The 27925-nt window shown below is 47.8% G+C and overlaps 1 protein-coding gene across 3 annotated transcripts in view; it reads left to right on the forward strand.

The window, feature by feature from the left end:
- The first annotated feature begins 271 nt into the window (after positions 1-271).
- Positions 272-27925, forward strand: part of GLT6D1 (glycosyltransferase 6 domain containing 1) — a 52457-nt gene continuing 24803 nt past the window's right edge. Inside the window, exons 1-2 of one of the 3 annotated variants that reach the window (XM_028715438.2) lie at positions 272-494; positions 27648-27737. The gene's annotated coding sequence lies outside the window, so the exon portion shown is untranslated. Of the gene's footprint in view, positions 495-1878; positions 2010-6517; positions 6859-27647; positions 27738-27925 lie in introns of those variants that run through there. The other 2 variants (XM_077922216.1, XM_028715437.2) reach the window with 2 other exon arrangements.

The following is a 27925-nucleotide window of genomic DNA, read 5'->3' on the forward strand; positions in this document are numbered from 1 at the left end:
TGCCTCCTCCTCCTCCTCCTCTTCTAACCCATTCTGTGCTCCACCCTCCAGCTTTGGGAGGAGATTACAATGGTTTATCAATTTATATTGGTCTGGTGATTAACTTTGGCAATATTTATTTTTTGTCATACGTGCTGATTAATCTTACTTGTACACTTACGCACTAATGTTCCCCTTATCTTGTGTTTCCCCACTCCTCTTTTAGATAATGAAATCTTTTGGAAATATGAGGAAGGGAAAGGGAAAAGAGGGTGCCTTCTATAGGTCCACAGCATATCCCCGTTTGTAAGCTGCTGAGCTCCTGTCCCAACGTGGCACGTGTTCTACTCAGTAAGGAAGTGGCCATCTGCTTAGCTACTATGCTCACCGCCACAGCAGGAAACCCCAGTTCTTCTTCCTTCCCTCTTATTTACAGTGTCAACTCCCACCGGACGCAGCTACTAGATGTAAAACACCTTTAGAAAATCCAGGAGGACTTCGGAAAAATCGAAAGGGTACGTGAGCTTCTGGGATGGGGTGTGTGTGCAGGGGAACATTATATTTTAAGCAGGTATAAAATCTATAGGTGTAAGTACCTCTCCTGAAATTAGTTCATAGTTACTTGTTACTCTTTCACGGCTAACAGCTCTTGTCATGCATTTTTGCAGAGAATGTAGGTTGTTAACAGATAGCTATATGTGATTGTAGATTATAGCTTTCCTCATTTGTGGGGTGTAGATAACAGCCCCCCGTCCTTACTTAGCTCCTGTAATTGCCATGCAGAAGTACACTGCCCCTGTCCACAAAAGTCCATCTATTTAGAAATTATGGGTAAAAGCCCAATCTTAGTCTGTCCACACCTCAATATTAAATTGTGGAAAGCAAATTTCACCCTGTGGTGCAATGGTAAAGCATGTTATGCAAAAGATTCAGTTTCCAGAATCCCCAGGTAGGGCTTGCAAGTGCCACATAAGATTCTGAAGAATATTATGACATTCTGAAGAACCAATCCCAGTGGACAGTACTGAGCAAAATGAGCCAAAGGTCTGACTTGGCACAAGAAAACTTCCTAAGTCCTTAAGGAGTGTGTTCATCTGAAAAACAAATTGTGGTGCTCATATTCTCCACAGGAACTAGAGGTACTTGAGAATTCATCATTTTCCCCGTTTGCAACTTCGAAAAACTATTCAGACCTGAACCTATAGATTCAAATGACAAGGAGATTCTGACTAAACATGAGGAGAAATTTTGGGGCAGTAAGAGCTGTTCTGACGGTCTCTCTCAGAAGATGGCCATCTGTCATGGATGCTTTAGCTGAGATTCCTGCATTGCACGGGGTTGGACTAGATGACCCTTGGGATCTTTTCCTGAATATTCTATGAATATGATGTGGCACTTGCAATAGTGCCAGTTCTGTAGACTGAAGCAGTCAAATGGGCATGTTTGGGGGTAACCCTTTTGAGTCCCATCCAATTCTACCCATCTATGATTCTATGATCCCACCACACTTGAGAACTTGTCCACTTTGCTGCCCGCACCTTGTGGTGGTGAGTTCCACAAGCCATGTGAAAAAATCCAAGCACACACACATATGCACACAAATGAACCCAACAGTCCAAATCAGCTTCACTAGCTGAGAACTTTGTATGTTACAAGAGTGGGGGCGGGCGGGCGACACCTCCCTTTGCCCAATTCTCTCCATGTCGGAGAGTGCCCGGTCCAAAAAGATGCCAACCCAGAAGATGCCAGAGACAGGACGCAGATGATGATTGGCAGGAGAGTGCTGTGCAGAGCCAAAAAGGCCCTTTCAAAAGGCTCAGGAAGAAGGGAGCACAGAAAGTCAGGCGGGCCCTCAGGACCTGGGCCAAAGCTGTGCAGCAGAGGCAAGAAGAACACACACACACACACACACACCCTGAGGCACTGGGAGAGATCCTGCCGGCTGATCAGCGCCACAAAGCCTCCCAGGCTAAGGGCCGTTTCCCGAGACCTGTGGCTGTAAGAAAGCGGCAGCGGGGCGTTTCGGCAAGGTTTGTCAGCGCTTCTACTTCCTCTGTTCGGGCTCCAAAGATCGACAGGCTGAAGATACCAGGCGTGCCCCAGTGATATTTATGAGGTTTTTTGTTTCCTCTTCATACAGCGAGTGTCCCCGCCACCCGCATGGCGTACGGCAAACTGCTTTCCAGACACCCCCCCCCCCAACAGATTTTGCCCTTTTGATGAGCTGCTAGCTTGTGCTTGAGAAATATGTTTCCAAACACACACGCGCACGTGTCTCCAGGGCATAGAACTTGTTCTTTGCATCCTCCGGGTGCTCTCTTTCTGTCTTTCTGCCGTCTTGTGGTGGTCTGCCCAAAAGCAGTTGATCTGCAGGAAATGGTATTAGGGGAAAAGGGTGGCGTGTGTTTTGGGGGAGGTGGGTGGGGAAAGCGTAGCTGTTGTTCTCTGCTTTTCTGGCAGCGATAAGCAGTTTTGCAAAGGGCTTTTACGCAGAGCAAAGATGATGTTGCAAAAAAGGAAAGCGCGCGGGGGCGGGGTGGGGGAATCCAGTAAAACGCAGAAGTGTCTGCTCAGAAATGCTTTTAGCGGAGGAGATTTTAACTGCCTGAGAAGACTTACAAAGCGGCTGGGGTGTGCGTGTGGAATTAATGCAATCGTTCTAATGCAGTATTTGCATATGAGGCCTTGAGGAAGAAGTGCTAGATTCGAATCCGATATATTTTCAAAACTTGCCAGGCCTCCCTCACAGCCTTGCCCCCCCCCCCCCCTGCAATATGGAATTGACAACCCTGGCCTTCATATATTTAAAAAAGATATAAATAAAATCAGTGTTGACATATCAGAATTCAATTTTTGAGGCTTGGGCTTTCCCTGTTAGTGCAATAATGGAAATGTTGAAAGGGGGATTTTGACGTTCGCTCTTTGTATATGGGGGCAGAGGGAGAATGTTGAAACATTCAGCGAGACTGACATCTGTATAGAGAAGCTTTGAAACTCATATGTTGAATTTCTCATCTCTTAAAGACTGCAGCATGCTGCTGTTGTTGGCTAAGAGTGAGCCCCACTGAACATAATGTCGAGGGTGATGCAGACGAACCTTGCATAGGATTGTGTAATTTTCTGTGGAAAAATACTTGTTGCTAATTGCGTGTTGTTTTCCAAGGCTGCATGAACACCATGACCACTTTAAATAGCCATGGCTTTCCCCAAAGAATTATGGAAGCTGTAGCACGTTGAGGGTGCCCAGGGTGGGTAGGATGCCCCCCGCATTCCTCTCAGAGAACTACAGTTCCCGGAGTTCCCTGGGGAAAGCGACTGGCTGCTAATCAACTGCAGCACTGTGAGGGGAACAGGAATCTCCTGACAACTCTGAGAACCCTTAACTAATTATAGCTCCCAGAATTCTTTAGGAGAAGCTATGACCTTTTAAAGTAGCATCATAGCGATTTACATTTATGGTGCAAATGGGGCCTGCGTTGGGTGCCTGCTGAGTCTTGCCCATCAGAGAACTTGGATTGCTGTGCGACATCTGGGCAGATCAATTACCAGCTCTGCCATTGGGCAGCACGAGAAAACCACTCTGGGCAGCAGGTACTTGTGGAGGGGGATATGCGGGGGCGGGTGTAGAGAAGTGATGGAGAATTATTGGGGATTAGAACTGTCTGTCACACAACTAGCCCTGCAGACCTCAAGAGACTGTAGCCCACAAAGACGCAATGCATTTGGTTGGTTGGTTGGTTTATTGCAGTGCTGTGTTTTACTTCAGCTGGTTGCAATAAAGGTAAAGTGACCCCTGACCATTAGGTCCAGTCGCGGACGACTCTGGGGTTGCGGCGCTCATCTCGCTTTATTGGCCGAGGGAGCAGGCGTACAGCTTCCAGGTCATGTGGCCAGCATGACTAAGCCGCTTCTGGAGAACCAGAGCAGCGCACGGAAACGCCATTTACCTTCCCACCGGAGTGGTACCTATTTATCTACTTGCACTTTGACGTGCTTTCGAACTGCTAGGTTGGCAGGAGCAGGGACCGAGCAACGGGAGCTCACCCCGTCGCGGGGATTCGAACCGCCGACCTTCTGATCGGCAAGTCCTAGGCTCTGTGGTTTAACCCACAGCGCCACCCGTGTCCCATTTTAATAACTTACCACAATGATAATGCCAACCAGCAAGCAGAGAAAACAACACTGTCAGAGGCAAGAAGGCTCCAAGGGTTTGGACCCATTTTGCAGCCTGAGGACTGCATCACCTCTTCCGCAACATCCCGAGGGCAGGACGCCCGTGGTGGGTGGGGCCAGAGGCAAAAGTGGGAGGGGCAGTTACGCTCGCCCACCCCTCTCTGTCCACCACCCAGACTAGAAGGAGGCTAGGGCAGTGGCCCTCCAGCAGTGTGTGGTGTGCCACCCTGGAGTGGCAGGGGAGGAGGATGGCATGTATGGTGGGAAGATTCAAGGACAAATCAAATGTTTAAACATTTCAATGTGGCATAGTATTGTATAGTATCAACATACATTTTATATATACCATATTTTTTGCTCTATAAGACTCACTTTTTCCCTCTTAAAAAGTAAGGGGAAATGTGTGTGCGTCTTATTCAGCGAATGCAGGCTGCGCAGCTATCCCAGAAGCCAGAACAGCAAGAGGGATTGCTGCTTTCTCTGCGCAGCGATCCTTCTTGTTGTTCTGGCTTCTGAGATTCATAATTTTTTTTTCTTGTTTTCTTCCTCCAAAAACTAGGTGCGTCTTATTGTCTGGTGCGTCTTATAGAGCGAAAAATATGGTACATACAACGAGCAACAGTATCCACATTGGTTAGTCTTCTACAGATCTCCACAACATATTGTAGCAAACATGGGTTTCCTGACAAATATGAAAGATCAGAAAAAAAGAGAAGCTTCTTTGTATTGAGGAGAATAATAATAATAATAATAATAATAATAATAATAATAATAATAATAATTTATTATTTATACCCCACCCATCTGGCTGAGTTTCCCCAGCCACTCTGGGCGGCTCCCAATTGAGTGTTAACAACAAAACAGCATTAAATATTAAAAACTTCCCTAAACAGGGCTGCCTTCAGGTGTCTTTTAAAAATAGGATAGCTACTTATTTCCTTGGCATCTGATGGGAGGGTGTTCCACAGAGTGGGCGCCACTACTGAGAAGGCCCTCTGCCTGGTTCCCTGTAACTTGGCTTCTCGCAGTGAGGGAACCGCCAGAAGGCCTTTGGCGCTGGACCTCAGGTTCGGGGCTGAACGATGGGGGTGGAGACGCTCCTTCAGGCATACTGGACTGAGGCTGTTTAGGGCTTTAAAGGTCAGCACCAACACTTTGAATTGTGCTCGGAAATGTACTGGGAGCCAATGCAGATCTCTCATATGGTCTCAGCGGCCGCTCCCAGTCACCAGTCTAGCTGCCGCATTCTGGATTAATTGCAGTTTCCAGGTCACCTTCAAAGGTAGCCCCACGTAGAGCGCATTGCAGTAGTCCAAGCGGGAGATAACTAGAGCATGCACCACTCTGGTGAGGCAGTCCGCGGGCATTAGATTAGGGGGAACTGCTTGCAGAGATGTGTGTATGAGGAGAAATCCTCACTAAAATAACAAGTTGTTTTCATGACAAATAAATAAAAACAAAAATAAACTGATTAGGAAATGTGGCAAATTGAAGACTAGGAAAATAAGAAGCTGAGATACATTCATCCTTCTGAAGACGCTGCTGCATTTTTCTAAAATAGCCCACAAAAACAATACACCACAATACATTTGTTGGTCTTTAAAGTGGTGCAGGTCCAGCACGGCACCTGCGTTGCACACAGTTCAATCCCCACTTGGCTTAGGCAGCCAGTCAAACCCATTTCCCAGGGTGTGGCTGCTGTTGCATGCTGGCAGCTTCTAGGAGTCACAGATGAGAGCAGAGTCCGTTAGGTATCATAACCGCCATCATTTATCTGATGAAAATAGGGACGTCCTAAGGAAAAGCAGGAAATTTCAGGATCAAATCAGAAACTTGCGGTGACTTCTGTTAATCTGAAACTGTCGCTGGAAAACAAGGACACTTGGGAGGATCTGAGATAGAACCCGCTCTTTGCCCCGTTGTTCTGTTCTTAATGATTTTATTGCTAGCTGCCTCTGGTCTTAAAAGGCTGCCTGCCTCTTAAGAATCGCCAACTATTGCTATTCCCCCCCCCCCCATCCTGAAGGTTGAGCTCTGGTCACAGCCCTCTCCTGGAACAAGACTCCGCTTAGGAATCTGCAGGCCTCGCCCGTCTGAAAAAGGCCAGAAGGCTGGACAATTTGAAAACAGGGAAACCGAACGGATTGCATTTCTCTTCCAAAATGCTCGCACATTCTGTTTCTTTTCCTTCCTACAAAAATAGCATTGCCAAAGCCACACTATTCAAAACAGTACTTTTGGTCAGGAAGGAAAAGGCCCCGCCTTCAAACTATGTCCCCCCCCCCCCAACCATCGCAATTGCACCAATTAGAATGTGATTCACCAGCTTTTTGCAAGCAAAACAAGGAAACGTGGCAAGCAGAAGCAGCAGAGAGAGAGAGAGAAAGAAAGAGAGAGAGAGAACATAAGACGCACTTTGCCTGCAACTTTGCCCTTCCACAACTACCCATGTTTTGACATCGAAAACTTCACTCTCTCTCCCCTATCCCCTGGGTTTCTGTCAAAATAGCTCAGGATGTGAGATCTAGAACAATCTCTCTTGGAAATAACAAAACAGGGCTTAATTTTGACAGAAAGTGCTGGGACAGTTTCCTTTTATGCAAGTCCTGCCTAGTTCAGCAGAATATAGACTGGGCAGGTTACAACTCCACACCCATCCCTACACAGGCTGTTCTCCAACTCAGAGAAGTCAGGTCCAGCCAAACGGTATGTATACACTCCGGCTACTAAAATGATTTCGGTTCATCGGTGGTGGTGGGAATTATTTTATTTTAAAAGTTTTGGATTTGATTGTGATCCTGCAAATAGCTTCCTCCCAGTTTCGCTCCAAAGAAACTGAAATGTCATTTTGCCTTTTAGCCCACAGACCATCTGCTCAGGGTGAAATCCACACATATTTCCTCTCAGAACTTGCTGTGCTTGATCTTTTCCATCATTCCTCCCCACCCAGGCTTTTCAGGCACAAAAGAGAAGTTGGTTCTATTTCTCTCTTCTCTTTGTTTTCAAGTGCGTCTGAACGTTCCCCAGCGGTGTGCAGTAAGTTAACAGTGAGCCTCTGGCAAGACAGCGGTTCCTGGGAGAAGTGAATTTGAGGACATGGGTGTGTTTTCTCAGGAACGTAAACCCAAGATGTAGGGCGAAATGGAACAATGGGGTTAGGTGAGGCAAACCAGTAGATTTAAGGTGGCGCAGAACAGGGACCTAACAGAACTCTTTACCAGGTAAATGCATTTGAGACATCCAAATAAACAAGGCTACAGTCCTGGGCACGCTTGCTTGTGGGGGTGGCTAAGCCACTGAGCTTAGCATGACTCTGAGCATATATGTGTAGTGCTTGAGAGGTGCATGTTGATTTCTCAATTTTAACATTTATTTATTATAATCTTTTAAAAAGTCATCTCCTTTCACCAGCTAATGACCTCCAAGAGGTGCAAAATGGCTTTTATCAGCACAGTGGCGTAGCGTGGGGGGTGCAGGGGGGGCCGGCCGCACCAGGCGCAACATCTGGGGGGGGCGCGCTTGCCGCCTCCGGAGTCGCCGAAGAGCCTCGGGCGCAGGCTGTAGCAGAGCCCCATGTCTCGCAGAACTGACGAGCTGGCAGCGGCTCTCAGCGCTCGCCGCGGTCCCCACCAGGCAGCCCCTCCTGACAGCCCCGCCGCCGCTGCTGCTGCAGCTGCTGGGCCATGTTGCATTTTCCTCGCCTCTCTGCCCTCCTCCTCCAGGCAAGCGGCGTCGTTTGGGCGGCAGCGCCAGCGGCAACCCGCCTCAGATCACCTGATACGGACCTGCCGCCGCCGCCGTGGCTACCTTACCGTAAATACCCCAGCCCAGGCAGCAGCAAGAAGAAGCTGGCAGCAGCGGCAGTTTAGGGGGCGCAAATTACTTGCCTTGCCCCGGGTGCTGACAACCCACGCTACGCCGCTGTATCAGCACATGATTGCAGGCAGAAAGGGGTAAACGGCAGCTGATATGTCAGGTGTGAGCTTCTGCACTCCACACACCTGGGAAGCCTTTACTGCAGATGGTGCAGAACTTTATTCTCAGGGAGCAAGGGTCCCTTTGAGAAAACTGTATGCTGTTTGTCCCTGGACTACCCTCTCTGAAGAAGGGGCTCAGAGAGCCCTCTGAGAATCAGTAGTCTGCCTCCCACTTTCCTTCCAAAGGAGCTCTCAAGCCAGTCCCCTGCAGCTTCACAGCAACCCTGCAAGGGATGCTAACTTGAGAGTTAGGGACTGCCCTAGCCCCCAGTGAGATTTGTGGACCAACTGGGGATCTGAACTTGCGTTTCTCCAATGTGAGCCACCAGCTTCCCTTTGAGAAAAGTGCTTCGGGTTCTCTTGATATGGGGCCAAATATTCAGATGCAATAAGCCACAGACATTGGGACACACTTTCTAAAGCAGGAGTCAGCGGCCCGCTGTCCCTCAGACGTTGTGGGGGGCCTGACTATATATTTTTTTTGGGGGGGTGAATGAATTCCTATGCCCTACAAATAACCCAGAGATGCATTTGAAATAAAAGGACACATTCTACTCATGTAAAAACATGCTGATTCCTGGACCGTCCACAGGCCAGATTTAGAAGGCGATTGGGCTGGATCCAGCCCCTGGGCCTTAGGTTGCCTACCCGTGATCTAAAGCTATCCAGAGGCATTGATATTGGTATAGAAAGCCCTTAACAACTTGGGGCTAGTTTACATGTGAGACCACCTTACCCCATATGGGCCCACTCAAATGCTTTGATCTGCAGAACTGGCACCATTGCAGGTGCCACATAATATTTGTTCCGCATTTGTAAGAACTCAATATTTTAGTGTGGCACCACCCACCCTTTGGAACTTAGCTATGCTCTTTTTGGTGCCTTTTAAATACATGTTGTTTAGGGACGCCTACCTAGTGTTCAGAAAGTCGATGCCATGTCTTAAGCTGCTTTAGCTTGTTGTTAATTTTAACTTTTTGAATGTCTTAAATTATTGTCGTTAATTCTTCTTATTGATAATATTATTGCTTTATTGTTAAACAGCTTTGCGGGTTCGGGGCTTTTTTTTTACGATTAAGCAGTGTATAAATTCTATGAAATAAATAAATGAACAGTACCCCTGAAGATACTAACTACACCCATCAACCCACATATTTTAAACAGCAAACGTGGAAACAATCTGGTTTCTCCCTGCGGTATTTTATCAAAGTTTATTTTTTAAAAAAATATTAACAATTTCAACATAACAAATTATCAAAACAAATCATCTTCATTATTTCCCCACACCCTTTTCCCCCCTCCCACCTCCCCAACAAACCCTCCCCCCCCCCAGACTTCCCTCAGCTCCTCTCTCTGATCTCTCAACTCATATTATTCTCTGCATATTGTAAAATTGTATACATCCTTATCTGTCTACTATATTAACCCTCAATAAATTTGTGTATGTTTATTCAAAACCTGCCAAGGAGTCCAGTTCATTTTGTTGTCTTTTTAAATAATTTGTAAAAAGTTCCCATTCTTCTTTGAATTCACAATTGTCCTTATCTCGCAGTTTGTATGTCAGTTCCGCCAGTTCTGCATGGTTCATCAATTTCTCTTGCCACTGTTCTTTTGTCGGGGTTTCCTCATTCTTCCACCCTTGTGCTATCAAGACTCTTGCCACTGTTGTAGCGTACATAAATAAGTTCTTTATTTTCCTTGGCAGGTCTTGCCCTACAACCCGTGACAAAAATGCTTCTGGTTTTTTTACGAATGTCATTTTAAACATTTTCTTCAACTCATTATATATAATTTCCCATTTTTTAAAAAATTTCTCTGCATTCCCACCACATATGGTAAAAGGTTCCTTCCTTTTCTTTACATTTCCAACATATGTTTGACCTGGTTTTATACATTTTTTCTATCTGTGCTGGTGTTATATACCATCTATACATCATTTTCGTGTAGTTTTCTTTCAAAAGAGAACAATCTGTAAATTTTAAATCTGTTTTCCACAATTTTTCCCAATCTCCAAATTGTATGTTATGTCCTATATCTTTTGTCCATTTGATCATGACCGATTTCACCTCTTCATCTTTTGTTTCCCATTCTAGCAGAATACTATATGCGCCTTTCAGCAACTTCACTTTCCTTTCTATGACTTCCTTTTTGAAATCTAGAAGTGGTGTAACTAAATCCTTTCTTATGGTCTTCTTTTGTGATGGCCTGGGATTCCGATTCGGAGGATGAAACAGAGGAATCCCAGCCTGCACAGGAGTCCCCGCCTCCAGGGCCGGCTGAACTGGGGCAAGGCCTAGATGCTGAAGAGCCTGCACCTGTGGCAGTGCATCAGGAGCTGGCCCCAGGTGAAGCCCTTCTGGCCCCAGAGAGGCTTGACGACTCAGTGGCCACAGGTGAGCCTCCTCCAGGGCCCAGTAACCCTTCGGCCTCTCCTGATCTGCAGAGGCTTAGAGCAGAGAGGCGAAGGGAACTGGTTGCCCCCAGGAGGAGTGCTCGCCTTAAGGCCAGAGGAGGCGGGGCTCCTGGGGGCCGGGACCGCCCCTGGCCTTAGAAGAGGATAAAAGCCCAGTCAGCCCGGCCCCAGGTTGCGGGAGCAACGTCGTTGTTGGCTTCGGACCTTCCTGCGTTCCTGATCCCTGCTCGGCCTCCTGTTCCTGACTATCCGGTACTCCTGTTCCCTGCTCGGCTTCCTGTTCCTGACTATCCGGTACTCCTGTTCCCTGCTCGGCCTCCTGTTCCCGACCATCCGGTGTTCCTGTTCCCTGCACAGCCTCCTGTTCCAGCGTTCCTGTTCACCGCCCGGCTCTCTGCCTCGGACCTTGCCCCTCTTCGTGTGGACTCTGCTACACCCAAGGTACCTTACCCCCGGGACCAGCACAGTTTGCTCCCGCCACACCCGCACTCCCCCTTCGTAGGGGTGCGTTCGGGAAGAGCCAGAGGCCATGGCTGAACAGGCGGCTGCACTGGTGGCTTTGGCCCAGGAGAACCAGGCCTTGTCTCACACCGTGCAGCAGCTCAGTGACGCGGTTGTGGCACTTCAGCAACGCTTGGAAGCCCTACCGGCTCCTGGGGCCGACGCCCCGGCTCCGGGCAAGTACCCAGTGGCTTTGCCTGAGAAATTTGATGGAGCCCCGGCCAGCTTTCCCATGTTCCTGGCCCAGGCCAAGCTGTATATTCAGGGGCGAGCCCGGAACTTTCCTGACGACCGCACCAAGGTGCACTTTTTGATTAGTTTGTTAAAGGACCAGGCGGCCAAGTGGGCGTTGCCGCTACTCAGGCAAGACTCCCCCTTGCTGGCAGACTATACGGGGTTTTGCAATCGTTTGGAGGCCGCGTTCGGCAACCCCCAGAAAGAGAGTCAAGCCAACCGGGCGATTCGGCATTTGAAACAGGGCAAGTCCACGGTGGCCACATATACCACGGAGTTTCGGCTGTTGGCACAGGACTTGACCTGGAATGACTCGGCACTGCGGGACCAGTATCTTGAAGGGCTTTCGGACGAGGTACTGGACCAGTTGGCCACAATGGAACGCCCCACCACGCTGGACACTCTCATTCAACGGAGTCTACAAATAGACGACCGGTTGGAGGATCGTCGTCAGGCCCGGGTTCACCGACACTTCCAGTTCACGGCACCAGCTTTTTCCGGCAGCCCCACGGTCACAACTGATTTAACGGAGGAGCCTATGCAGCTCGGGGCAGTGCGGCCACGCCTTTCCCCCGCAGAGAAGGCGCGGCGTCGGGAGGGAAATCTCTGTCTTTACTGTGGCGGAAGTGGACACTTCGCTCGGTCCTGCCCTGAGAAACGCCAGCCGCAGGGAAACCGCCAACCCCAGTAGCTGATGGCCCTAGCTACCGGGGGTCCCAAACCGTACAGAATGGGCCCGCACCAATGGACTTGCAGCATCTTATGGTTTCGGTACGTTTATACCCTCCAGGTGGGCCCTGGATCCTCACCCATGCTTTGGTAGATTCAGGGGCAACCCGCTCCTATATGGACGCTGCTTTTGCCGCCCATCATCAGGTGCCACTTCGGAACAAGCCAGTACCGGTCCAGGTGGAAGCGATTGACGGACGACTTCTGCGTTCAGGTGCCGTTACTCAGGAGACCCAGCCTCTGGTCCTGTGTCTCCAGCAGCACCGGGAGTTGCGAACTTTGGACATTGCCTCTATGCCCCGCTTCCCCCTGGTGCTCGGGATGGACTGGCTGGAAGCCCACAACGTTCAGATTGACTGGGTCAAACGGACCGTGCACTTCCCAGACCCATGTTCCCATGCTCAATCCGGAACGCTGGCGGCCGCGCCCTCAGAGGAGGCAGCACCCACGCTCCCAGCCGTGTACCAGGACTACCAGGACGTGTTCGAGGAACGGGGGGCAGACCAGCTGCCGCCGCATCGGCCTTTTGACTGCGGCATAGACCTCCAACCCGGAGCGCCTTTACCAGTGAGTCGCTTATATTCCCTAACAGAGCCAGAGCGCGAGGCTTTGCAGGACTTCTTGCGCAAGAACCTGGAGCGTGGGTTCATTAGGCCTTCCACCTCGCCTACCGCGGCACCAGTGCTTTTCGTTAAGAAGAAATGTGGGGAACTCCGCCCTTGCCATGATTACCGAGCCCTGAACAAAATTACCGTCCCAGACCGGTACCCCTTGCCCCTTATCTCGGAGCTGCTGGAGCGGGTGCAAGGGGCACAGGTGTTCACCAAGCTGGACCTCCGAGGGGCCTACAACTTGATTCGGATCCGAGCCGGGGATGAGTGGAAGACAGCGTTTGGGACCCGGTACGGGCAGTTCGAATATTTGGTTATGCCTTTCGGTTTGTGCAACGCGCCTGCTGTGTTTCAACGCTACATCAACCACGTGTTTCAGGACTTGTTAGACAAGTACGTGGTGGTGTATTTGGATGACATACTGATTTACTCCCGTGACCCGGCTCGCCATGAGGGACATGTCCGGACCGTGCTGCAGCGCTTGCGTGAGCACCGTTTGTACGCAAAGCTCAGCAAGTGCGAGTTCCATCAGCGGACTGTGGACTTCCTTGGTCACCGGCTCTCTCCAGATGGGGTGCAAATGGACCCGGGGAAGGTGACAGCGGTTCAAGAATGGGCGGCACCCCGGAACCGCAAGGACCTACAGCGTTTCCTGGGGTTCGCCAATTACTACCGGACCTTCATCGCTGATTATGCTCATCGCACCACCCCGTTGACCCGGCTACTGCGCCCAAAGACGCCGTTTTCCTGGGACAAGGAGGCAGAGGAGGCGTTTCAGGGGTTGAAGGCCTGTTTCCAGAGGGCACCAATCTTACAACATCCTGACCCCTCTCGACCCTTTGTGGTGGAGACCGACGCTTCCAGTACGGCTCTCGGTGCCGTCTTGTCTCAACAGATTGGTCCTGAAGCGCCACTCTTACCCTGTGCCTTCTATTCCCGCCAGCTCCTACCAGCGGAGCGTAACTATACTGTGTGGGAGCGGGAACTACTGGCCATCAAGGTAGCCTTTGAGGTCTGGCGCCACCATCTTGAGGGGGCACGACATCCGGTGGAGGTGAGAACCGACCACCGGAACCTGGAGTACCTCCAGACCACCCGCAAGCTGAACCAAAGACAGATCCGGTGGGCGTTGTTCTTTTCCCGGTTCCAGTTCCGGATCCGCTACATCCCTAGCTCTCAGAATCAGAAGGCGGATGCCCTGTCCCGGAAACCTGAAGACAACGCAGACACGGTACAGCAAGCAGAACCCACCACGATCCTACCTCCGGCTGCATTCCTGGCCACCCAGGAGGCGCAGCCACTGCAGGTTCGGGTGCGGGAACAGCAGCGGGTCGACGCTTGGGCCCAGGAACGACTCCGGGAGCTGGCTGAAGGGTCCAGCCCACAGTATCCGGGGCTGGTCCTGCATCAGGGCCTTCTGCTGCACCACGGTCGTCTGTACATCCCGCCAGGGCCACTACGGCTGGAGGTTCTCCGGATGGCCCATGATGCCCCAGCAGCGGGGCACTTTGGACGGTATCGGACCACCCATCTGGTCAGTCGAGAGTTTTGGTGGCCCCGCCTGAAGGCTGACGTGGCTCGCTACGTTGCTGGTTGTGATGTCTGCCGGCGCGCCAAGGGACCTACCGGGCGACCCCCCGGCCTACTTCAGCCATTGCCAGTTCCACCGCACCCTTGGCACACGGTTTCGTTGGACTTTGTAGTGGACTTACCCTCGTCTCGTGGCTGTACCTGCCTTCTGGTTTTCTCCGACCATTTCACCAAGATGGTGCACTGCGCTCCCTGTCCATCTGTACCCACAGCCAAGGAAACTGCTCAGCTGTACCTTCAGCATGTCTTCCGCCTGCATGGCCTACCTGAGCGCGTGGTGTCCGACCGGGGCGTTCAGTTCACATCCCGGTTCTGGCGAGCACTACACCAGACCCTCGGGACGGAGGTCTGCCTCTCGTCAGCCTACCACCCACAGACCGATGGCCAGACGGAACGGGCGAACGCGGTGCTGGAGCAGTACCTCCGGTGTTACTGCAGCTACCAGCAGGATGACTGGGTCGACCACCTGGCATTGGCGGAGTTCGCCTACAATAACGCGGTGAATGCGTCCACCCAGCAGACCCCGTTCCAGGCCAGTTATGGTTATCATCCACGGCTGTTTCCAGAGGTGCTGCCGACATCCGCAGTCCCGGCGGTGACGGAGTGGCTTCAAGAGCTCCAGTCCCAGCAACAGCTTTTGGTGGAGCAACTGCACCAGGCCAAGGAAGCGTACAAGGCCCAGGCCGACCGCCACCGCCAGGTGGGGCCGGAACTTCGCGTCGGTGACCTGGTTTGGCTCTCCACTCGCCACCTCCACCCCTCTCGACCTTCGCGGAAGTTGGACGCCCGCTTCACCGGCCCGTTCCCTATCGTAGACCAAGTCTCTCCTGTGGCATTTCGTCTCCGGTTACCCGCAACCCTGAAGGTTCACCCGGTCTTCCACAGGTCCCTTTTGAGTCCGGTGGCCCCACCCGACGAGTTCCACCCGAACCGTCCCCGACCGCAGCCAGTGTTGGTTCGGGGAGAGCCTGAGTACGAGGTGGAACGCATCCTGGACTCCCGATACCACAGGGGAAAGCTGCAGTATCTCATTGACTGGAAGGGGTACGGACCGGAGGACCGTTCCTGGGAACCAGCGGCCAACGTCCACGCACCTGCCTGCCTCCGAGAGTTCCATGCGACGTACCCCGGCAAGCCGGGTCCGGACCCTCGGTTGAGGGGGGGGCCTGGGAGGGGGGATGGTGTGATGGCCTGGGATTCCGATTCGGAGGATGAAACAGAGGAATCCCAGCCTGCACAGGAGTCCCCGCCTCCAGGGCCGGCTGAACTGGGGCAAGGCCTAGATGCTGAAGAGCCTGCACCTGTGGCAGTGCATCAGGAGCTGGCCCCAGGTGAAGCCCTTCTGGCCCCAGAGAGGCTTGACGACTCAGTGGCCACAGGTGAGCCTCCTCCAGGGCCCAGTAACCCTTCGGCCTCTCCTGATCTGCAGAGGCTTAGAGCAGAGAGGCGAAGGGAACTGGTTGCCCCCAGGAGGAGTGCTCGCCTTAAGGCCAGAGGAGGCGGGGCTCCTGGGGGCCGGGACCGCCCCTGGCCTTAGAAGAGGATAAAAGCCCAGTCAGCCCGGCCCCAGGTTGCGGGAGCAACGTCGTTGTTGGCTTCGGACCTTCCTGCGTTCCTGATCCCTGCTCGGCCTCCTGTTCCTGACTATCCGGTACTCCTGTTCCCTGCTCGGCTTCCTGTTCCTGACTATCCGGTACTCCTGTTCCCTGCTCGGCCTCCTGTTCCCGACCATCCGGTGTTCCTGTTCCCTGCACAGCCTCCTGTTCCAGCGTTCCTGTTCACCGCCCGGCTCTCTGCCTCGGACCTTGCCCCTCTTCGTGTGGACTCTGCTACACCCAAGGTACCTTACCCCCGGGACCAGCACATCTTTATACGTCTCATGTAATTGCCTATAATGTAACCAACTCTAAAATTTGTCTTTTGTTTCATCGTACTCTTTTAGTTTCCATTTTCCTTCTGGATCTTTTAGTAAATCACTGTACGTAAGTGACTCCCCTTTCTTGCCAAGTGGCTTGGGCAACAAGGCTTCAATTGGTGAGAGCCAACAAGGTTTCTTTTGTTCTGTTAAGTCTTTATCTCTCTCCCAAACCCTCATTAATGGTTTCCTAATTATATGAATCCTTTATATTTTATCAAAGTTTGAAGTTAAACAGCCATGTGCCTATTGGCTTTTCCCAGTGCCGAGATAAAACATTGACGTTTTGCACCATTGTGTGCTCTTCAAGGACAGCGTGCGGAAGAGTGCAAATGTTTTCCTCTTCCTTTTAACAAGCAATGCATTCTTAATGACACGCCTTCCCAGTCTTTTGTTGCTGTCCCCTGCTCTCTCATGTATGCACATGGCACATAACCATCAAACTCTGAAAAAAACCCCACATTTTCATGGAAACCCTGAATTTATTTACTTCTTGCAATGCTTACACCTGGCCTCTGTGACTTGTTGCAAGGATGATTGGGGAGCAGGGAGGGAAGAAGACAATTGTTACTAGCCTTTAGCTGCTAATAAATTTACAAAACCAACTTACCTCCTAACCAATTAGTTTGATAGCTCCATTCAAGTTAAGTGTATGAACCATTAAAAGCCTAATGCAGGGTGTTGCTAAATACTTAAAAGATTCGAGATTAGGGGTACAAGGACCTGTCGATGTCATTCTCAGTTCCCCATTTTTTCAGACACTGATTCAGTTCTCTAAATTTCTACCACAATTTGCATTAAAAAAAATTTGGGGTGAATTTCTCCTGATAAGCATATTTTTGTGCTCAGTTGTGCTTACCATACATGTTTTTGCAAACAACATTTCCTAATATAATGCATCTTTGTATGTTAATTTCAACAACACATTTATTTTTATGCATATTTCCCCCCGATATGCACAGTTCGATAAAGTTTAGTTGCACATTGCAAAATTCAGGTAAGTACAAATTTTGAAGGTAGGCTGTGCCTTTAGATGGCTTTGCCTTTAGAGGATAATTGATTTGAATCTCTCCATCATCCCTACTCAGGATACAGAGTTGCATCCAGCATTAGACCTACAAACAGCAGACCAATGGAAATTAACGAACCCGAGCTCATCATGGCCATTAATTGCCACAGGACAGGCCTACTCTGTGTAGGTTGAATGCAATCTGTGAGCCCATAACACAACCTTGCATAAAATCTGCAGGCGATAATTTATATGAATGAATGAACATCCAACTTTCGGAACAAAATTAAGATGAGGCTGGGATCTCACAGGCTCTTTGTATACCCTCCAACATTTATCCAATGAAAAGAGGGATGTCCCATTCTGTAATTATAATTTTACTATTTTAACCCCACACATCTTACTGGGTTGCCCCAGCCACTCTGGGCAGCCTCCAACATATATAAAAGCATAATATAACATTAAACATTTTTTAAAAAAAACAACTTCCCTATATAGGGTTGCCTTCAGATGTTTTGGGGGCCGGATAACTCCATACCCTCCAACATTTCTCCAATGAAAATAGTGTCATCCTAAGGGAAAGCAAGTGGGGCTGTGGGTTAAACCACAGAGCCTAGGACCTGCTGATCAGAAGGTCGGCGGTTCGAATCCCCACGGCGGGGTGCGCTCCCGTTGCTCGGTCCCTGCTCTTGCCAACCTAGCAGTTCGAAAGCACGTCAAAGTGCAAGTATATAAATAGGTACCACTCTGGAGGGAAGGTAAATGGCGTTTCCATGCGCTGCTCTGGTTCACCAGAAGCGGCTTAGTCATGCTGGCCACATGACCTGGAAGCTGTACGCCGGCTCCCTCGGCCAATAAAGCGAGATGAGCGCCGCAACCCCAGAGTCGGTCAAGACTTTAATGGAAAGACTTTAAGAGGAAAGCACTTTAATGACTTTAATGGAAAGCAGACTTTAATGGAAAGACTTTAATGGAAAGCAGGACATTCTGGGATCAAATCAGAAACTGGGACAGCTTCTCTAAATCAGGAGAGGACTTGTCTTCACAATATGTATAGCACCTAAGTAAGCATTTTATTTTTAAGGTAAGTTTTTTAAAAGAGCAGGGAAGAGGCAGGAAATCCAGGGCTTGTGTGCAAAAGTTTAAGGCTTAACAATACCCCTGCTTTGTGGGCCAGAGGCCAACACTATCTTAAGACTCACTTTCGCCCACATGAGCCTGACTTATCCTTAAAGCATCCCTCTCTAAGCTTTGAGACATTAACCCAGATCCTTGCCTCATTGCCCTGCGAGTGGGCAGAATGGACAGGGCCTAGATGGGAGACTGCCGGGGAACCTCACACAGGCTGCCTTGGGTTCCATGGCTGAAGCAAAGCAGGAAACTACTCAAATAAGCACATCAAAATGGAAAGATTAAGCAGAGCAGAATTTGGACAGCTGAGTAGCATCACAGAACTTTTCCTTGTAGCTTATCTAATGAGGAACGTGAGCTCATTTGAAGAGCCTGCTAGATCAGACCAGTGGCTCACTGTTCTCACAGTGTTCTCTGTTCTCACAGTGACCAACCTGGGGAAATCTGTAAGCCTTTCTCCTCCATGAATTTGACTAAACCTCTTTTAAAGCTGTCTAGGTTGGTGACTCTTCCTGCCCGCTGTGGAACTGAGTTCCACAGCTTAACTATGAGCTGAATGTACTTTCTTTATTCAATATATTTATATACCACCTTTCTTCTAAGTCCTACAACATTCATTGTATACAGCATTGTTATAAAATATAAAGCAATAAAAACTAGTTTAAAAATTACATTTAAAACCAGCAATTAAACTCCACTTTGCCCTAGTGGCAATCACCGTCTGCATCTTCGTTTCCAGGTACCTGGCTGGATAGGGTGGTATTAGCCTGCCAGCAGAAGCAGAACAAGGAGGGAGCCAGTCTAGCTTCTCATGGGAGAGAATTTCACAGTCTGGGGGCAGCCACAGGAAAGGTTATTGCCAGCTGCCAGAGGGTGGTGGTGGGAGCAGCAGGAGTCTTTTTCCAACAGAAAGTTTTCGCAGGCATAATTTTTGCTGCTATCTCTCACTGCTGTGTTTTTGCTTTTAAAAAAAAAAAATTTTTATTAAGAATTTCGACATAACAAATTATCAAAACATATCATCTTCATTTCCCCTCCCCCATTTTTCCCTCACCCCTCCCCATGAAAAACCCTCCCCCTTCCCCCCTGCCGACTTCCCTCAGCTCCTCTCTCTGATTTTTCAACACATGTTATTCTCTGCATATTGTAAAATTATAAAAAAACCCTTAAATTATCTGTCTATTACGTTAACAATCAATAAATTTGTGTATGTTTATTCAAAACCTGCCAAGGATTCCAATTCATTTAGGGGTTTTTTAAAAGTATTTTGTAAAAAGTTCCCATTCTTCTTTAAAGTCACAGTCGTCCTTGTCTGGCAGCTTGTATGTCAATTTCGCCAGTTCCGCATAATCCATCAATTTCTCTTGCCACTGTTCTTTTGTCGGGACTCTCACTGCTGTTTTTATTCCATGTTAGGTTTGAGGTTCTGCTTCTGTATTATGGTGTATCTGTGTGTCATCCCCCTGTCCCCCCCCATCTTTTATTATTACATTTATATCTCATCTCTAGGGGGGATGCACACTTCTCCCCCTCTCCAGTTTACCCTCACAGCAACCCTGCAAAGTAGCTTAGTCTGAGATATTGTAACCGGCCCAAGGTCATTGCAACCTTGGAGAATTCCAGTTATTGGGTGGTACAGAAGTAGGGTGAGGTAGTGATAGTTATTTATAAAATATATTAATATACAGGTACTCATAAAATTAGGGACGTGGGTGGCACTGTGGGTTAAACCACAGAGCCTTGGGCTTGCCGATTAGAAGGTCAGAGGTTCGAATCCCCGTGATGGGGTGAGCTCCAGTTGCTCAGTCCCAGCTCCTGCCAACCTAGCAGTTTGAAAGCATGTCAAAGTGCAAGTAGATAAATAGGTACTACTCCGGCGGGAAGGTAAATGGCGTTTCCATGCGCTGCTCTGGTTCGCCAGAAGCGGCTTAGTCATGCTGGCCACATGACTCGGAAGCTGTACGCCAGCTCCCTCGGCCAATAAAGCTCGGCCACATTGGGCAAAAGATTCCTGCATTGCAGAGGGTTAGACTAGATAACCCTCAGGTTTTTCAGCAGCCATTTAAAAAGTTGAGGCAGAAGGTGCCTGTTGAATCTCTAATGGAAGAGCTTTCCACAGGACTTATGTTTGTCAAATGAGCCTCACCTACTTGGGGGATGACCAGCGATGCTCCTGCAGATGATCTCAGCGATTGAGCTGGGATCTAAGGGCCCAGGCATTCCCTGAAACAATAACATTAATAGTCTTACCATTGGCCTGCCTGAATGTTGGGAAGTGTTGCAGTGGAGGTGAGGAATAATTTGCATCTTAACTTGCTAGAGATGGGGGAGAAATGAGAGCCAGTGTGCAGCTCGGCTGCAGTGTGTAGGTGTTTCACACAGATGTTCCCCAGGGGAAAGTATAACTTCTGGTTTGCTAGTAAAAGTAGATCACTGTGTCGCGAAATGAAGCATGTCAAAAAACAAAGCTAATTTTTTCTTATACAGCTGCAGCAAGAGTCCTGGTGGCTAAGTATTGGAAAGGGAATCAGTTACCCGCTAGGGGAGAGTGGTTATGTAAGCTTTCAGAATATTTAGAATTAGCCAAATTGGCAGATATAATAAGACAAAAACCAAAAAGTGAAGTGAAAAAGGAATGGGAGTGTCTAAACGAATACCTTTAAAGCCAAGGTTTGAGGGCCGAAATCTGGCTGAGTCTGGAATAACCTTGTGAAGTGAAAGGATAAGAAAGAGGGATTTATATCTAGATGCTAGGATAGATATGATCTGGAAAACAGGAAGACACAAGGAGAGGTAAAGGAGGTGCTGTGGGATTGGTGGAAGTCAACGTTTGTTTTTCTTTTTAGTTTTTATATTATTAACTTGGAATATATGGATTTGTTTTTTTGAATGTTGGTTTTTGTGTTTTGTGTATTGTTATTTTTTGATATTTTTCAGGTTGTTGTTGTGTGGAAAATACTAATCAATTTTATAATAAATCATGTCAAAAAAGTGTGTCACCAACAGGAAACGTTTGGAAAACTCTGGGTTAGAGTGTTGGAATAGGGCACAGGAGACCAGGGTTTGAATCCCGCACTCAGTCTTGAAGCTCACTTCAACCTATGGGTGTGGCCTCAGGAGCCAGTCACAGTCCCTCAGCCTAGCTTACCTCACAGGGTTGTTGTGAGGATAAAATGGGATGGAAGAGAACCATATATGCTACCTGGAGGGAAAGGTGGTATATATACTAAGTAACTAAATTCAGTAGCTTTTGCATTGAAAGTTCAGCCTACCAAATTCACGCTTCCTGAAAGAACACATGAACTGAAATATTGTACTTCTTTGACACTCACTCTCCCCCAGCTTTTATGGTGCGACTAAGTAAGTGTGTTAATAAGTAAGGAGGAAATGAGCATTAAAATATGCAAATTAGTCAAAATGCATGATATTAGAAAAAATTGCTTGCAAAAATGTGTCTGTTAGTCAAAGTGCATGCAAAATTGTCTATGTTTTAAATGGCATAGAGTTTAGTTTCTGGCATATGTTACAATCTTATGTATGTTATATGTTTGTAACATATATTGTAAACCACTCAAGAGTTTTGTTTTGTTGGAAACTGCTTTTGAATTGCCGAAATAAATAGATAAACAAATATTATGAGCAATGTGTGCCAAAATGCTGAGAAATTTTCATGAGGACGAAACAAAACAACCAGAAACTGATAGAGAACTGAATTTAAAATTGGAAAAAAAAATGAGAAATGGAGAGAGATTAACATGGTGTAGGGATGTGTACATCTGGATCTCTTCCAACTCCACATTTCTATGATCCTATGATTGTGTGACTGGCCCAAGGTCCTAGTCCAACATGCTAACCATAGCACAACACCTGCTCTCTTTGCACCTGGCAGAATCCTAAGGGAAGGGTCATAGCTCAGTGCTGGAACATCTGCCATGCATGCAGAAGGTTCCAATTTATATCACTGGCAGCTTCAGCTAGGACTGGGAGACTTCTGCCTGAAACCCTGGGAGTGCCGATACTGCAAATCAGTGTAGACAGTACTGAGCAAGGTAAACCAATGTTCTGAGTCAGCATAAAGGCAGCCTGGTATGTTCCTGTATTCCTAATCAAATTTAATTCTCCCCAGCATGTGGCTTTCAAGTCCAGCATGAAAAATTAAAAGAAGAACTAAAATAAATAAATAAATAAAAATCGCACTATTTTGTGGCATCTTAGTTGATTCTATTAGAAGGTACTTTGGGTTTCTTTTCCCTCGGGTGCTTGGAAGAGGTTCAATTGGCAAAGCCAGTCAGTTCCACTTTGACTGGGGTTGCTCTTCTCTCACTGCCAAAATTCGAACAAGCTTTGGCTTTTAATAGTGACATTGTGTGGAAGTTGATATTACCTGGTCTGGAAATTCTCACTGGGCTGACATTTAGGGGGTTGTTTTCATGGCGTTATGGCCATTGCTGTCTATATGCATGCAGATTTTCTTATAAGACTCAAAGCAGTTTGCAAACAAGGGACTATTTTAAGACATTTGCACGATGTGAGAGCCATTAGAGCAGTGGTTCACAATTAGCTAAGTGTTGTGGACCTCCTGTTTTTAAAAAGCCAAGCCATGGACCCTAATTTTGAAAATGTTGATATCTCAATGGTGGTTTTTGTTATGTGAATTGCGCCACCATACCCTCCGGTCTGTCCCAGTGCAAAGCTGGGCTGTGCGTCTTCCAGGTTGCACTCCCTCATGGCTTATATGACCTGTCCAAGAGCACAGTGCTCCAAAACTTGTATTTTGGAGCACTGTGATCTTGCTCATGTTGGTGGCACCATGCTCTCATGGCCCCCTAAAATGGGATGTCCTGGACAGTTGATGTACCATGGACCCCCTGTGTGGGTTACGTGGACCTCCTGGGTCCACCATTTAGGAAACACTACATTAGAGGGTGGAAATCAAAGGTGTAGGTCCTTGATGTCTCAGATAATTGGTGATTTGGATACAGAAATGCTGTGTTTGCTTTGGTCTTCTTTTCATATTTGGTGGCATTATCCAAACTTCTACAAAAGCAAAAAATAGTGAAATTAAAACTGGGTTGTCAGCTTTTCGGCCAACCACCATTCTGCTCTCTAAAAGTAGGTTGCCCTTCATACATATGGAAGAAGTCAGTGTTGTGAAGAACTTCATTTGCATAATTTCTACAGATCAAGCTGCTGTTAAAGGCAAAAAAGCAAGCTAAGGATTGCTCCCCTCTCATCGGTTGGCAACTTTCACTGGATATAAACAAGTGAGCATGCAAATCAAATTAAATATTTATTGGATTTATGGTCAAAAGCTAAAGAGTGGAATAAATGAGGCACAAATGTTTACAGTGTGGTAAAATAAATAAAAGTAGCATAAAATAAACTAAGATAAACAGCAACATGATAAAAGTTACGGTCATGTCACAAACACCAAAGGGGAAAATGGTTAAAGGTCAGAGAGGTCAGTTCCTGGTGAGTTTTGCTTGCTACAGCACAGAATTTGGCCACTCTGAAAGCAATAGATGCATTTTGATCTGCAATGAGTAAAATCTTAGAACTGCAGAGATGGAAGGAACCAGAGAGTCATCTGATCTAAGAGTCTCATGCTCTACAGACTGTTCTACTCTAGCAGCCTGATTGTCCTGGCAGATTTAATAAGAGGGGTTCAATAAAGATTTAGAATAGATCTTGGCAAGAGGAACAATACAGTGGTGCCTCGCAAGACGAAATTAATTCATTCCGCGAGTTTTGTCGTCTTGCGATTTTTTTCGTCTTGCGAAGCACGGTGTCGGGAAAGTTTTGGAAAAGCTTCAAAAATCACCAAAGTCTTTAAAAACCTCAAAAAAGGCTACCACACCGCGTTCTATGAGTTGCTCCTCGAAGTCAAGTCGCAACTGTATTAACGGTGTTAAGAAAAAGGAAACAAACTTGCAAGACGTTTCCGTCTTGCGAAGCAAGCCCATAGGGAAAATCGTCTTGCGAAGCAGCTCAAAAAACAAAAAACCCTTTCGTCTTGCGGGTTTTTTGTCTTGCGAGGCATTCGTCTTGCGAGGTACCACTGTACAGGAGGACATGTGCTGCCAGTTTGACCTCTCCAGAGTGCCAGGGGCACCTGCATTCATGGCAAGGGATTTATGTCTTTCCTCCAGAACTGCCGAGGAAAGGATATTTAGGCATGTAAAGGCCTAATTGTATATCAATTCCCCAAAATACTTTGTTATCTTACATGACCATCACATATGATAAACGGTACCCTCCCTTTCTTTACACTTCCAACAAATATTGCCACTTGTTCTATACATTTTGGATAACTTAGTAGGAGTCAGATCATTTTCATATAATTTTCTTTCAGTGTACAACACACTGTGAATTTCAATTCTGTTGTCCATAGCCTCTCCCAATCTGCCATTTGTATGTTGTGTCCTAAGTCCTTTGTCCAGTTTATCATAGCCGATTTAACCTGATCATTCTTTGTACACCATTCTAGGAGCAAGTTATACATTTTTGATATTATTTTCCAGGAGTTCTTTTTGAAATCTTGATATCTCATAACTAAAACCTCTCTTTTTATCTATCTTGAAGGGTATTCAACTGAAAATACTGTAATCAATCTGTTACTAGTTCCTTTATCTCTTCAAAATCTTTTAATTTTAACTGATTTTCCAGTTTAGTTAGCAGCTCTCTATAAGTCAGCCAATTACTACTTATATTCACTTTTCTCAAAGATACTGCTTCCAAAGGGGAAAGCCACAAGGGTGTTTTTTGCTCAAATAAATTTTTATACATTCCCCATACCCTAAAGATTGATTTTCTTATTATATGGTTCTTAAATGCTTTATGGACCTTTGTTTTTTCATACCATAGGTATGCATGCCATCCAAATATATTATCATGTCCTTCTAAATCTAGAATGTCTGCACTTTCCAGCATAATCCAGTCCCGGATCCAGCAGATACAGGATGCTTCATAATAAAGTTTCAAATCTGGCATGGCCAGACCTCCTCTCTCTTTTGCGTCTGTTAATAATTTATATTTTATCCTTGGTTTCTTCCCCTGCCAGATAAACCTAGATATGTCTTTTTGCCATTGCTCAAAGCATCAGGCACTGCCTATTGCAGGGGCTGATTGAAATAAAAATAACATTCTTGGCAGTACATTCATTTTTATCACTGATATTCTAATCCACACAACAACCCTGTGAAGTAGGTTAGGCTGAGAGGCAGTGCTGGCCCCCAAGGTCACATGCAGTGAGTGTCATGGCCAAGTAGGAATTTGAACCCTGGTCTCTCAGGTCCTCTAAGTGATATGTCACACTGTGACAAGTGATTTATTTTGGGGGCTCTCCAACCCATGCACAGAAGGTAACGCACATTTCCAATCCACATATAGTATACAGTCATACCTCAGGTTACAGACGCTTCAGGTTGCATTTTTTCGGGTTGTGGACCGCCAAAACCTGGAAGTACCGGAACAGGTTACTTCCGGGTTTCAGTGGTCGCGCATGCGCAGAAGTGCTAAATCGCGCTTCGCGCATGCGCAGAAGTGCTGAATCGCAACCCGTGCCTGCGTAGACGCGCCGCTGTGGGTTGTGGACGCTGCAGGTTGCGAACGTGCATCCCGCATGGATCACATTCGCAACCCGAGCGTCCACTGTACTGGGCTCAGAAAATTCGATTGGCACCCTGAATAGGGTGGGAGGGGACCGAAAAATTGTGGAATATGTCTGTTTGATTGGTCTTTGCCCTTAGATTTGCTTTCTGAAAGAAGCAGCATGAAAGAGGAGGGAAGGGAAGCAAACTCAGACCAATTGGGATAAATAGAAATCATTCAGTGAGGTGGGTGGAGGAGTTAGAGGGAGCAGGTGTCTCAGTTAGTAGAATGATCCTGCTTTTTTGGGGGGGGGGGAGTTGTACTCTGGACTACAGCAGGGTGGGGGAAGGTTGAAGTGCCCCTAGACACCTGGTGCAACACCATACCTGTGGGGATTTGAACCCCCGCTGCTGCTGCTTGTAGTGCAGACACAGTCTCTGATTTCTTGGAAAGAACCCTGGCGACCAGTTCCAGTCAGGCTGGCAGACAGCAGTCCTGAACACTCTTCAGAAACTGGGTTTTGCCCCTCAAGACCTTCTAGGTCTGGGCTTGGGCCAAGCAAAAGCAATGGTTAGGCAAAGAATTATAGACACCGAGAGACAACAGGACTGCTTAAGGTGCCCCAACTACAAAATGGTAGAAATTGAGAGAGATATAGCTGCACCAGCAACATATCTCTTTTTTCTTGAATCCAAAAATGCAAGAAGGGCTTTTACACTTGCCAGAAGCTCGGCTCTGCCCTCGCAGAGGTCTTGGAAGGATCCTTTTAAAAAGTCCCATATGCCCAGAGAATTTGCGCCTGTCCATTGGGGGACATAAAGGTAAAGGTAAAGGTACCCCTGCCCGTACGGGCCAGTCTTGACAGACTCTAGGGTTGTGCGCCCATCTCACTTAAGAGGCCGGGGGCCAGCGCTGTCCGGAGACACTTCCGGGTCACGTGGCCAGCGTGACAAGCTGCATCTGGCGAGCCAGCGCAGCACACGGAAACGCCGTTTACCTTCCCGCTAGTAAGCGGTCCCTATTTATCTACTTGCACCCGGGGGTGCTTTCGAACTGCTAGGTTGGCAGGCGCTGGGACCGAACAACAGGAGCGCACCCCGCCGCGGGGATTCGAACCGCCGACCTTTCGATCGGCAAGCCCTAGGCGCTGAGGCTTTTACCCACAGCGCCACCCGTGTTCATTGGGGGACATAGGAAGCCCTGAACACATATTTTTTAGATGTCGCTTTTACGATGAGGCACAATGAGGCACGTAGAGAAACCATTGACCCCCTGCTGGTGAGGATTGCTGGCCTCCCGGTAAAGCAAAAATTTGATCTTCTCCTGTTAGGCAAAGACCACAAAACGACCCGGATTGTCGCCAAATTCTGTGCACAGATCTGTAGGCACAGACCATCCCCCAAATCAATCTAGTTTGTTAAGAAAATTTACAGACTCGGATCCACAGGCAACTCTGGGTCATTTCTCTAAGACAGTCTATCTTAAAGTGTTTATGTGTTTATATGCCTATCGCACTTTTAAACTTAGAATCCATTGTTGTATATTGTTTTAAATGTTTGTTTTGCTATTGGGATTGGAGTCCCATTTGTGTTTCTCAAGCTGGTCTCTGACCGTAATAAATTTTACGTATGTATGTAAACCCTGGCGTGGAGGGGACTTAGGCAGCAGGCTGGCACTATGGGGAGCTGGATCCAATAACATCTATATGGGCTGGACCTTTGGTCCATGGGGCTTCCCTTGAAGTGAGAACCTAGAAGAGGTTTTGTAACAACTCTGTTTTATTCCTTCTTTTTAGAACCAGAAGCTAAGCATTGCTACTTGCAGCTAAAGACCACAAGATTGATGCTGACCTCTCAGGCGATAAAATCCACACAACAAAACCAAAGTAAGTGCCTGCCCCTAATCCTAATATTTAGATCTGCATTTGCTGCTGGGCCAGATTCAATGTGTTGCTATGAAGCCCTTAAAATCTTTGGGACCAGTTTACCTGCAAGATCGTCTTACCCTATATACTCCCACTTGACTGCCTTGATCTATGTAACTGGCACTGTCACAGTGGCTACAGAATACCAT

The sequence above is a fragment of the Podarcis muralis genome, chromosome Z, assembly GCF_964188315.1.
Source record: "Podarcis muralis chromosome Z, rPodMur119.hap1.1, whole genome shotgun sequence".
NCBI classification, from domain to species: domain Eukaryota; kingdom Metazoa; phylum Chordata; class Lepidosauria; order Squamata; family Lacertidae; genus Podarcis; species Podarcis muralis.